General features: G+C 37.9%; 1 protein-coding gene across 7 annotated transcripts in view; it reads right to left on the bottom strand.

Moving 5' to 3' along the window:
• The window catches only part of LOC127438130 (ephrin type-B receptor 3-like), a 64,261-nt gene that overhangs the window by 49,940 nt on the left and 829 nt on the right, over positions 1-13,492 (bottom strand). The gene's annotated exons all lie outside the window — the stretch shown is intronic.

Here is a 13,492-nt window from a genome sequence, read left to right as displayed (position 1 = left end):
TGTACAAACCAATTAGTTCCCTAAACCATACCTCTAAAATCTGAGGGCACTGAATGATTGATAAGAATGTTGTTCCAAGACCAACAAAGGATATATTGTGGACAGAGTAGCCTAGTCTTCTATTGGCAGTAGAATTTTCTTATTTGCTGTTTGGGCTTTATAGCTAGTTAATTTTGTTTACTCTTTTTTTTCCCTCCCAAATGGCTAAAGCTAATAAATTGGGTTGGTTATGACTCTCCCCGCGCCGATCTGCGAGATGTTGTCGAGCTCTTAATTGCCGCTCAGTTAATTAATCTCACACTTGGCTGCAGTAATAACTTGACTCGTTAGACCTCTCTAAATGGTCTTCGGCTCTTTAACACACTGACGCAGGCTGGCAGAGTGTAAGGAAGGGTAATTTATTCGCCAGGCGTGACTGTCCGATCCTAAGCAGACACCACCCCTGAGTTCTGGCTGTTGATTAAAAAAGAAACAACTGCCTGATTAGGACACATGGGCATCTAGGTCATTGGTGATCACATAGTCACGCACTTAAGTGTTTCACTTACAGCAAATTGACTTGCAGATTGTGACAGAAGGTATTAGCAATGCAAGTTCATTTCTGGGCAATTATGCTGGAGAAGGTTGATAGAATGGTTGACATCCAATTCTAGGATGCCCCATATGGCCAGGGGTTTACATGTCTCTGAACAATTAAATAAAAGCATCAATATATTTGGAAGGATAATGTGTTTGTTTGTAAATGTGCATGCAAGGAAGAGGGCTTGGCACATTGACATATTTGAATGTACAGTGGCCCGAGAAAAGCCATTGCATTAGGTATCAAAATATCAAAACTAGTGTGAACTAGTCATTTTTGCAAAGACATTTCAACTGGGGTCAAGGTGATTTTTAATGGATGTATGAAGTCGATTCCCCTCAGGTGTCCTAGCAGAGGACACTAATTTTTGACAACCAGAAAGTGTCCAAATGCTGTCTTCATTTTTTTTTTTATATATACATCTATTATCCTTGAAAACATTCTTCAAAACACCTCCTTTATTGTTCAATGGAAGAATGAAATGTTTGCAATGACTTGAGGGTGAGTGAATGAAGACTGGGTGAACAATCCTTTTAGCCCCTATAGTGTTTAAATAATGTAATATTTGCACACCCGATAAGTAAATCAGGTGAAAGAGTGGTAGGCCACACTGATGCAGATCTCCAGAGGCTGATTATGGCACAGATGCACTGATGATGGGCCAGGGGAGGCTCCGTCTGCCTGCCCGACTAGAGCTGCTCTGTGAGGGACTGACTAATGTATTATTCACCCTTCATTGATGTGTAACTAAAGCCAGCGGCTAGGAAGCCCGGGCCACCAATACCCCCCACAGACAGTAAACTCCCGACAGGCTACTGAGCTCCATTGATTTATGGGTCTCAGTAGAGGCCCTGGTGAGAAGGCGGAGAAGAATGGATGGGGGGTTGAGATGGAGATGGTGGAGAAATGAGACCGGCTGAGTGTGCATGACAAGTAATGGCAAATTTGTATTGCCAAAGCAGTTGCAGCTTAGCAGCAGACAATGAAGTACAATTCAAAATACCATCAATAAAAGTGTCAAAATGGCCAAAGAATGATATTATAATGTATAAGGACTAAATGTGGGTGTAGATTGAGTAGGTGTGGGTGGTATGACCTAAATCCCATATCACTGTATGAGTAATTTATTTTATTTTTGCATCCAAGTAATAATAATTTATACAAATCTAGTTACTTTTGCTGGGAATGCATCCCAAAATTTATATTTGTTTCATAACCATGTAGTATTATGTAGAATTTTCATATATGTAGCATGTGTATATACTGTATATTTATTTCATAACAAAATAATAATTTTTGCATCAGCACAAAAACAGCTGCTTCACATTAAATCAAAAGACTCAAAACAGTTGAATTCTGTATGCAAAAAGTTGTGATGTTGCTTGGGCCATGTCCACACTATTACTTTTTTTTTGTTTTTAAAACAAATTCATTTAGTTACATTTACACCTCTCGCCCCCACTGGAACAGCGTTTTCCTCCACCGAAAATGGAGCGTTTAGAAAACGCTCTCCTTTACCACATACTTTGGAAAACAATGATGTTAGGAATTTGAAAATAGAGTTTTCTAGTGAAAATGGATAAGTGTGGATGTGGCCTTGGTCGGTGTTAACAGCCCACAGTTATACGCGAGCAATGTGACACAATAACAAAACTGTCTACACCGGAAGCTCCCATCCGCCATACAGTTTACGGTATAATGGTATAGCAAAATCTCTAGTGGTTGACAGATTTCTACTGTCGCATGGATATACAGTCATGACACTTGGCCAAAAACTAGAGACATGGCATTAAAACATTGCACAGCTATCATGTGAATGCACTGGTGCTGATAGAGAAACTAAGTGAAATGGTCTCGTGATAAAACAGTTGAGTCAACAGGGACAGTATACAAGAGAAAGAGAAATGGGGAAAGCTTGGAGCGCAGGTGACACTGAGGGTAAGCACAATCTAGAGTCAATCATTGACTTATAAATCAAACACAGTGGCTTTAACAGCGTTTACACTGAACCAATAAAGGCCTCCAATAAGACCATGTACTGTGGTATTAACGTCCATGGGTGGTTTGTTGCGGTAATGAGAAATGCATGAAAACAAACTGTGCAGATGGCAAAGGTGGTACTAAGACAACAACTGGGGAAGAGATTTTTATATGAGAATGACCTTCAATTTAGGAAGTACAGGTGCAGGGAGATGCAATTGACTGGTAGGGAGATAATGAGAAGTTGCACACTGAAACACACACACATATAGATCCACTAAACCCAATACATACAAACATAGACATCATGAAGACTTGGTGGCCTCTAATTACAGAGCTGCTAACCACACCTTGACTGCCTAGAACCTGCAAGTGAACTTTTTGCAGTTCAGGTACGTTAGATCTCTTGGTGGTCTCCGAAGTAGGAAGAGTCCAACATGCTAACATTCATCAAAACAACCACAGGGTGTGGACTGAACCTCAGCATAGATTACTCATAGGAAAAAAAAAAAACTGTACAGGAGTTCCATCATTGGAGTGACCATGCACTCATGAGAACCCTGCATTTACTGCTTCCACAAATGAGTGATGATGCATGAATGGACATGTTTTCCCCAGTCTGAACCTCATAACCTATCAAACTAACACCAGTTGTACACAATATTTCCTAAAAATTCATTAAAAAAAATTAAAAAAATAAAAAATCATTGACAATGCTGTCAGTAGATTTTGAAAATGACACTAAAGGCCAAATTATACCTTGGTTTTCCACGTGCCGGTACATCTAGTGCACACGCTACAGTACAGTTGGACTTTCTATTCTAGACATGCGGACAGTCCGCATCCTTGCGTGTCACTTGAGTAGGCTATACTTTTAAAGGCTGAATGCTTGACCGTGCATGAGACGGAACGCAACGTGCAAAACTAAGTTTACCCTAGCACAGTTATCGGCCAATGTCAATAATATCAAAACTCTATATCAATCAAAGTTCCAAAAAGGTGAATAAATTGCCTTGATATGATTTAGTTATAAGCATCTTTGTATTTATGACACCTCTGCAGTGCCTTGGTTAATTAAACAGGCACAAAGCATCCACTGTTAAACTCTATAGATTGCTTTTAAGTGCTCGACTACTTAGCTAGCCTCTACAGACCAAGCCATCTCAAATCGAAGGGAAGATTTATGAATAAGTAAAAACAGTGACAAATTGCCTGCTTAATTAACCAAGGAAGAGAAGCCAAGTCCCTGGAGATTTCGATCGCCAACCTGTTTTGATGGAGAGGGAGCATCAACAACCATCTCCTCATGGCCAGCTGCATTGACCGATGGCTGGCTAAATTGAATAGCTAATCATCACCATCCTTTTAAGCCATTTCCCCGAGGACACAACTGGGCAAAAGTGGCAATGAAGCTGTATCCCTGTGGTGAATCTTACACCCAGGATTCAAATATGGCCTCTTAGTTCACCATCCCCATCTGGCAACAGGTTTGTTTTCATTTGATTCTAGTGCCAGCTCCATTTCACATCAATATGCTTGCTTTCACATCCCTTGAGAGTTTACGTCACTTCGGTATTCGTATATTCTTAGTTAGAGACCTCTGTTTGACTTGCCTTTGAGCGGTGTATGGGATTACGGCAGTTTGGGAATGCTTTACATTCTTGTACCTTGATTATTTCACTCATATGTCATGAGCAGGAACCTGCTTTTATATTTTCCTAAATGCCATGGGTGACAGAGTATCAAGAGGCTGAACATGTCAACTCTATCAAGCAAGAGCTTGACTTGCATTGCCTATAGACGTACCATTTGTCTCCCAACGGATACATTGACAGAATAGAGTTGTAAGCACAGAACACACATGGATGGTCACAAATCTTATCAATGATTAGGCCCAACAAAGGTTTGATGGGTAAATAGGCCTTGTCTCCCAGCTTCTAGTTCTGTTCTGGGATACCGATATAACTAAAGGGGTGAGATAACAGATAGGGACAATAATACCACAATTAGAAGCTCTCCTTGATAAGAGAGAGCCACAGGGAGAACAGGGAGGACTGAAAGGGGATGGTGGGAAAGTATAGCAATGAAGTGACAGAGAAGTGGAGAGAGGGATGGGTAAACAGAGTAGAGAAAGAGGGGCATTGTCTTTACCCCCTCTGTCTGGATAAAGCCCACCTGTTAGGGGAAAGGCCTATGAACTTTCCACTCTTGTTCTCTGGATTTTCACCAGGTTGCTGCCTCTTTTACTGTCTGCTTGCATCTAGATGTCGTCGCACCCTTAGGCCCTGTTTACACTTGTAATAAGACCCATCTCGTGTGATCCGATCGAAAAAAAGAATGAAAAGAAAGTGAAAATAACCCACGGTGATATTACGTACAGTACCTGATTTTCACCGAATGTGGTTTGGGTGGTTGGATCAAAAAACATTTTTAAACCACCAACACTTGCAACATAAATGATACCATCTGTCTGTAAAACTGCAGAGTAAAACTGGAGTTTCTCCATTCTGTCTCTCTTTCCCACTGTCAGGTGGGCCTGATCTCGAGTGCAGGCTCAAGGCTGTCATTGATCGACACTCGCTGGCTTTTCAGATTCATTAAAAACCCTTGCATATGCCTTCCAGAACACATCAAGAATTCTTCATGCATAAAAAAAGAGAATGATAGGTAGAAAGACAGACAGAGAGAGAGAGAAGAAACAATGATCTCCTCTCAGGCGGAGCTAGGCAGAGCAAGTAAAATTTAAGATACAGAGATAGATCCATGGCAGCTGTCCAAGACACAAGATGAAAACTCTGGGTTCTTTAGACTTGAGCTCTGCCTCAATTCCCACTGCATTTATAACCTCCTCTGACTGGCCCCAGTCTGTTCCCTTTGTCTCTGCTCTCAGCACCTTTTCAGATGAACTGCTCAACCAATACCATACCAAGTGCCTTTTGGATAAAACAATTCCCTCAATCTTATTCTGTCCTTTTGTTTACCTATGTCCTCATCTCTCCAGTTCAGGGAGCTTCAACAACATATAAGCCACAGTTTGTGACTCCCAGTGACTTGGGGTGCATTGCATACCTCAAATGGTGATGTCTAGATGGTAAAGCTCCTACTGCGAGACTATCGTGAGAGTCGCATATGCTGCTATAAAGGTTAGGGTTATGGTTAGGTATAGGTGTAGGGTTTCTGTGGGACTTCAAATAAACATAAGCAAGTGCATGAATGTCGCATATGACTCTCTTAAGGCTTTTCACAATTGAGGGTTACCATCTAGTCATGTTCTACCTTATATCCATCACCTCTTCTCGGGAGCTCAGACATTAGAGTTCAGTACATGAAAAGGGCAGTTCTCAGGTCACTGTCGAAACATGTCACTTCATCTAAGGGATGGGTTTGAGACGAGCACCCTTTCTCCATGTCAGTTCTGGTCTATGCCATTTGCACAGCAGGTTGATGGTGAGTCCACTGGATAGATACTATCTTCTAACTATCTCCTCTATTCTGCCATTCTTCAACAGCTTCTAAAAAGCTGGTAATGAGAGGCTTTAGAAGGCTTGGCACATTTCGAAAGGGCAGTTGCCAGAAAGGCTAAGTGAGAAGGAAGTGTGATCGATCAAGCCTGACAATGAGCCATAAATGGATCAGTCACACTGATTCATCAGGAATCGCTGATTGGATGAGGGTGGTGACCCTGCAGAATATGGACGTTGTGTTAAAGGAATGAGAAATAGAAGGTTGGAATTTATTTACCAGGTTGGAGGAATTTATGCTAACAGTCTTTAACAATAAGCAAATCTCTAATGCACTGCATCTTACTGTACAACACTGTTTGATGCTATTTGGGCCTATGTTCATTTGTTTATTTTTTTTTAATTTTTTTTATGTGATGTTTAAACACACATATTGAACACAAAATATCAGGAAATGTTTGGGACATGCCCTTGCTTTGTATTACATGAATCATGATATATAAATACACTATCAAAACAATCCAGCAAGCTGAATTTCAAAATACTTGCAGTACAGCTACAACAGACAAACCTGCAACCGCCTTCAGGGGCTTTTACGACACTCAACACACTGTTTTTCACACATTCCTGCATTTGCACCTTGCCGAAGTGTCGTTGCTCTCACTCCAAGCACCAAATGGAGAGGTGACACATCAAGTAAGCAGTAAAAGAATTTCTGTCTGACACCAGTACTTTACATTTGTTAAGGTCTAAAAATATTACCATTACAACAATTTACCATGGTAATCCAGCCTGATCTCACAGTGAAATCGGAAAGAGTAGACTGACTTTTCTTTCGTCAAAATCGGTATATGTTGACCGAAATTTCAAAACACTGCCCCCAGTGGCCAAAGCGGTAAGTGTTGTAGGGCATGTGGGCACATGTGAGCTCCATTTATGTCCAGGAGAGTTCACCAAAAGCTAGTAGTGAAGCAAGTTGTTTTCAGCTTTACAGGACCTTATACAATGAAGAGAAAAGCATCTATTTATAGATTCTATCCCCCAACCCAAACCTTACCTTAACCATTAGTGTAAACAAGTAATGTTAGAGGGAAAAGTGAAACCTCCAAACCATGTTCGTCATTGATTATTCAAACATGGTTACTGTCTGGCCTTGAACCCTAGTCTCCCACACAGCTAATGTAATGTGCTGTCAATCGTGCCAGGTGGAAAGTAACCAAATGAAAACCACTGAAAACATGTCTGATAAGAATGATGCATGTCTGCGCATCGGTACACAGTCGCCGGTCCTAAGGTACCAAAACTATCGGAAACATCATGCTGACTTCACATGTGATCATGTTGGGTAATCATACTAGTTTCCACTAAAATAACATATAGTTATTGTTACTACTGTAGAATTGTGATAACTTGTGATAAGCCACAGACTGGTCAGAAGACAACACTGCAAAATACTAAATGTTTTTAATCAGTTTGAAGGAGATCCCACAGTAATTTCAGATTTTACCATAAGAACAGTACATTTAGTATAATATTTTGGCATCTGCTAAATCCATATATTAAAATGGAAATGTTGGGGGTTAGCATATTATGTAAGTGTATCCTTAGTGTTATTACTATTTTTTTTCCCATTCACTGCCTTTTTGCATTTTAATATATAAATATTATCAACACAATATTAAATTAATACAATTAATGACATCAATTAATAAATAACCTTTAACAAATTAATACAAACTATTATTAATATTAGAGATTGTTTTGGTCTTTTGCAAATATTCTAAAATGCAAAAATCAAACCAGCGAAAACTCATCTTTTTTAGATATTAATATTTACAAAATAATTCATTAATAAAGTGTCCAGATGTGTTATTAAACAGCATGGCGCTAAATTGCAAATTAGGGTCTAGATTTAACAGAAAGAGTGAAGGGCCAGGATGCTTTCAGGTCTGACTCTGAGGCTCCCAATGTTTGATGTGGAGATTAGGAGCATGTTTTAACAATCTAGAGGCCCAGTCTGATTGGGAGCATGGAATTTAGCGGCCATCATTAGTCCTAACACCCCCAACCCTGTTCACACATGCCCATACTGCTAATCAAAGCAGACTTTTGCACCTAGCACTAGCATTAGCCATTTCCTTCAGGGCTTCTGACATCACACATTCCCTCATTTGAATGGCTGAAAAATACCACAATATTTCACAATGACAGTTACATTGTTTCCCCCAAAAGGTAACTTCCTTGTGTTGGACATTGTCAGTTCAGACTTAACTTCACCTTTTTGTATAGGATTTTTGCTATTTAAAAGCTAAAATACGGTTGTGGATTATGGATATTTGTTTTTTGTCTCTACTCTAATCATGATGAATTCATATCAAAGAACTCTTCTGTTTCAGAGTTGGACAGCGGAGTGTGCAAATGCTTATGACATTTAAGAACTGTTGTCTCACAGGGACCCAGGTTCGAGTCTGCCAAAAGAATAAAAATAAAACAAAATTATAAAGTTATATAAAAAGAACTCTTCTGCTCTATCAGCAGAACTGGCTACACTACAGATCATAAAACATGGTCCAGCAAAAGATCAAACCATTGCAGCAAAAGTCCTACTTGCCAAACGGCTTCAACACAGAGTAATGGCTATGGCATTCTTGTAAAAATGCATTAGTCATTTCTCAGGAGCAGGGCAGGACTACATGTGTGCTGCCAATCACATGTCATCTTACTCCATACGCTGAACTCTATTTCGGCATGCAACTTCTGTTTAAATGGGTAGTAGCATAACATGTCCATGAGCTTTTTGAATCACATACATTTTTCCGTTAAAATGTATAGGAATGTATAGAAGGTAAAGTGTATATGTTAGGTGCTGTGACTAGATTTTCGTGATGTTTTTCACAATTTTTACACTGCTTTATTTTAAGTACAACTATTTAATACAAAAGAAATAGCGAAGCGCTGTTTAAAATAGTTTTATATGGAGTACAACATGACAAACCACAGGACAATGTTACCTAAATGTTTAGGGTTTGGTGTCCTTTCAATACTGAGAACTGCCTCTGTTTTATCTGGTGGTTTCTGATGCAAATTGTTTCATAAACAAATCATGTACGCATCAGGTTCTACGGTGACCAAGTTAAACGATGGTGTCATTTGTACAGCGTTGTTTGCTTTAGAGTTTATAGATGTGCAATCTTCAAGTGTCTATAAAATGTCAAGCATCCTATAACAGTCAGAAGTATGAACACACTTGACTGAATTTATGTTTGTCATGATCTTAAAAAAAAACCTTTTGATTTAAACGCTTATGCTGAAATGCTTGAAATTAGTTTTGCAAACAAATATAAACTGTACCTACATATGACATTTATTTACACAACTAAAATTGTTTATGAAAATGTATATCTTTTGAAATGGATAAGTTGGACCGATTGTGAAGGAAAAGCAGCCAACAAGTGTCCAACATGAATAGGAACTCATTCAATCCTGTTTGTTTTGACTTGTTTTACTTTTTTGGTCACATAATTTCACAGTTTAATGGTTTTAATGGCTTATAAAAATACAGAACGAGTAGGGTGTCTTCAAACTTTTGACAGTATTTCTACATTTCAAAACTATACTTTAAAGTAGTATTTACGCAGCAAAAAAACCAACAACAAAAAAAAAAAAAAAAAAAAAACATTATACTTTCTGTACTTTGCCTGACCAAATGTGCTCCAGCTGTAAAGTTACTGAACACATGCACACCGACAAAACGTAAAAATCCCTATGGCACTGCCTGAGAGGGAAAACCATTCAGATGGAAAGTAAAATTTATTGTGCCTGTCATCATGTGACTTTGTTTGGCTATTCTGCACTACCGCCCTCCTTTTCAATGGGTGCTTTGGTAGCAGATATATCGCTTGCCAGCGCCACCCATCTTGCTAGCAACCAACTAAAGACAGAAAGCAAGCTCCGATGTCTCTCTTTCTCTCAATACCTCAATCTCTCTGCCTCTCTTTTGCTCTCAATTTCTCTCTCTCATTCCGCTTCATTAGCTGCAGACAGCAGTGGGGGCGATTTTGGCAGTGTCCAGCCCAGGACACATTCTCTCCTCACACTGTCATGGGTGTCAAAGACCTATTTTTCTGCGAAGGCCTTTGCGTCAGCTGCCAGAACTGCCCTTTTGAGTGGACACCCCAAAAAGAGCAAATTCTACATTCCAGTCAGCATCCAGTCCACTTCTTCATCAATTAACAGAACACTTGGTTCAATATCGGCTTCGGCTTTCTCTAACTGGGCTCATATTACCGTCAGATTTTACAGCCAAAGCATTCTTGAACTCGAGAGGTTATCAGTGCTGATGTTTGTAGGTTAGTAATGCTAGCATGCTTAGTGTGCATCTCTGGGGTTATTGTGCTCATGAATATGACTGGGTTTCATAGCATCTTTAAACCTGACTAAGTCTGAAACCCCTTTGAGCTTCTTACCAGGGTCTGAAACAAAGCCAGTGGACATCTGCTCAACCTGCCTTCTGTTGAACATATGACCTTTCAGTGGCACTACAAAACATATATAATGATAGGAATAAAAGTAATCATTTTCTTAAAAGCAACAATTTAAAGAGAAAGAATTGCACGTAAAAAAATATACTGTATATATAACACACGCAAAAGTATTGAATTTGTGGCCGTCCACCAGCCTGACCCAGCCAAACTTATGATAGCTAAAATCGATATAGCCGCTATTTATATATCGATATAGCCCTAGAAAGCAATATTAGCCTATTTGATAGTTTTATTTTAAGATAACTTTAAGAACACCCTAAATACATATCAAAATGTAAGATGAATGACTGCAATTATGGATTAAAATGCTATATGGTCCTATATCAAATTGCATATTTACATGGCTTTTCTCTAGTTGAATGAATTACGAATTATGTCACTTAATGGAGTGTATGCTGTGTCTATAGGCCTACTGTGAAGAGCTGATCCAAGCTTTGACCTTTTGAAGCCCTTTCGGCCTCAGATTTTCCAAATCGATAAAGTCGCATTGATTGGAGAACCCAAGTGTTGAGTTCAACAACTAACGTACTAACAGACCTAATAATAATAATAATAATAATAATAATAACAGCAGCAGCATATAAACAATTGTTATCATTTATTGATTCATTAATTAATTTAGCTATCTTTTGCTGTTGTTGTTACAGTATATCAGTGGGACATTAAAACAGTCGGCTACATTTCAGTGTAAATGCATGTGTGTTTTTAAAATAAGTGGATTTAGTGACCTTAGCGTTGAATTCTGTGGCAGAGAGCGTCCTTTTCTAAATATACAGTACAAATGCAGAGTTTTGCTTACAGGATCCCGTTCACCCCTGGCCGTTCTTCAAACTCAAGTCGCAGCTCTTCTGCAGCAAATGTGCCCTGTAATTATTCTCTTATGTTTCATGTCAATGCTCTTTACCCCCAAAATGACCAGAGTCTGTTATTTCGTAAATAAAGGATATATTCTGCGTTTACCTTTGAATTACCCCTGTCAATGGGACATAAAGAGGGCAGAATGCACGGACTCAGGACGTTTAAGTGCTTTTTCGATTGCATTCAAATTAGAGCATGTAAGGCAGAACATGTAGAAGAAAGTCAAGAGATGTCAGTATTTTAGCACCATGATTTATGAGGTCAAATGGCCCGCGCATTCTTACAGTTTAGACTGTTCAGTTCAGCTGATGCGAAGGCCTATTTTACAATCCTTAGATTACCTTAGATAACTCAGAGTCAGTATTTATAGGCTTTTTTTTTTTTTTTAATACAAGTAGGTGCTAAAATAATAATAATAATAATAATAATAATAATAATAATAATAATAATAATAATACAATTATAAATAGGTCAAAATATATGGTGAGAATTAAAAGCAGGCCTTTAAAATACACTAAATGGACAAGGAAAGAGGGAAACACGCAAAGAAAGTGAAGATTGAATGCTTAACTAAAATTTTTAAAATGCAATATATTAAAGTATGGATATGAATCAAATAAAAATCAAAATAAATAAATAAATACATAAAAGCATAACAGTTACTTTTATGTATGTTTGATAGTTTCAGTGGGCACTATAAAATCTGAAAAAGCAGTCTGTCTGTCGCTCCATCAGAAAACTGTAAATACTGTAAATAGTTCATATTCTCTTTAGAAATTTAAGCACAATTAAAAATGCGTCGCAATTCAAACCGAAACAACATCGAGTCCAACTATTGTTAGTCGCTTAATAAGTTAGTTATTACATTATTATCACTTATAACACTTACGCCAACAAGCATTATAATCATAATAGGCTACTTGGATCAAGTCAACTGGAGAGTTCGTTATTTGCGAATTGTCGGATAAAATATAGTAGCCTATAAACAGAGGCCCGTGTTTCCCTAGAAATAATCACACCAATTTTTCTGAGAAGTTGCTGGACATGAACATAAACCAACGAGAAATACTGGTAAAGAAAAGTTTTGATAATATGCCTAGTTTATACCATGATTTTGCGGTAAATAAAAATAAATAAAAAAATAAATAAAAAATAAATAAAAAAATTACAAATTGTTTCAACAAGACCCCAAACAGGCTAACATCCATCCAGTTCAATTGAAATATATATATATATATATATATATATATATATATATATGCGTTGTCAAATGGGTATTATAGCCATCTATGACTATACGGCATAGGCAATTACCCACAATTGTATTTATTTATTTATTTAATCATTAAAAAAGTGTTGTTTTAACGGAGCTATCTTGATGACACCAAAAAAAATAAAAAATAAAAATAAAAATAAAAATAAATAAAAAAGGACTGCATTACAATAAGCATTCATGGATGTTTACGATTTCATGCTTCAATTTTTTAGCTTAAAAAAAAAAAAAAAAAAAAAACAATAATAATAATAATAAAAAAATAGCAGCAATGAAATAAATCGACATTGTTGTTCTCTCTTAAAATCTATTACCCTACAGCGCTCTCTCATTTTCATTTTTATTGGTGTCAATAGGTCTCGAGGTCTACTGGGGGTCCAGACCTCGAATAATTAATTGAATCAAACGCAACTATTTGAGCCATTATAAAATCAGTCAAGTCGCAAACACAGACCAAAAACTGTTTTTGCCATCATTGCCCAACAATATACCCGACGTAAGACCAACCTACAGGTTTTAGACACAAATGCGCAAATAAAACGCTGGTCTTGCTCGATTTGCGCGTTAGTCAAACTGCTTCAGCGCCATAATAATAATAATAATAAATAAATAAATAAATAAATACTCTCAAAACTGCTGAAATTACACACCGACCGTGTCTTTTTATGATAGCCTGGATTTGTGACTGACATGGAGAATGTTGAAGTGGGACTCCCTGTAGGGACATTTCCTTTAGGAGAGACAAAAACGATTGTCTTGGTGAAGGAAAATAAACAACAATTAGCTGGCAGAAGTT

Source organism: Myxocyprinus asiaticus, chromosome 49 (assembly GCF_019703515.2).
Source record: "Myxocyprinus asiaticus isolate MX2 ecotype Aquarium Trade chromosome 49, UBuf_Myxa_2, whole genome shotgun sequence".
Classification (NCBI taxonomy): Eukaryota; Metazoa; Chordata; class Actinopteri; order Cypriniformes; family Catostomidae; genus Myxocyprinus; species Myxocyprinus asiaticus.
The sequence above is the reverse complement of the archived record's forward strand: the minus strand, read 5'-3'. Positions and strand labels throughout refer to the sequence as shown.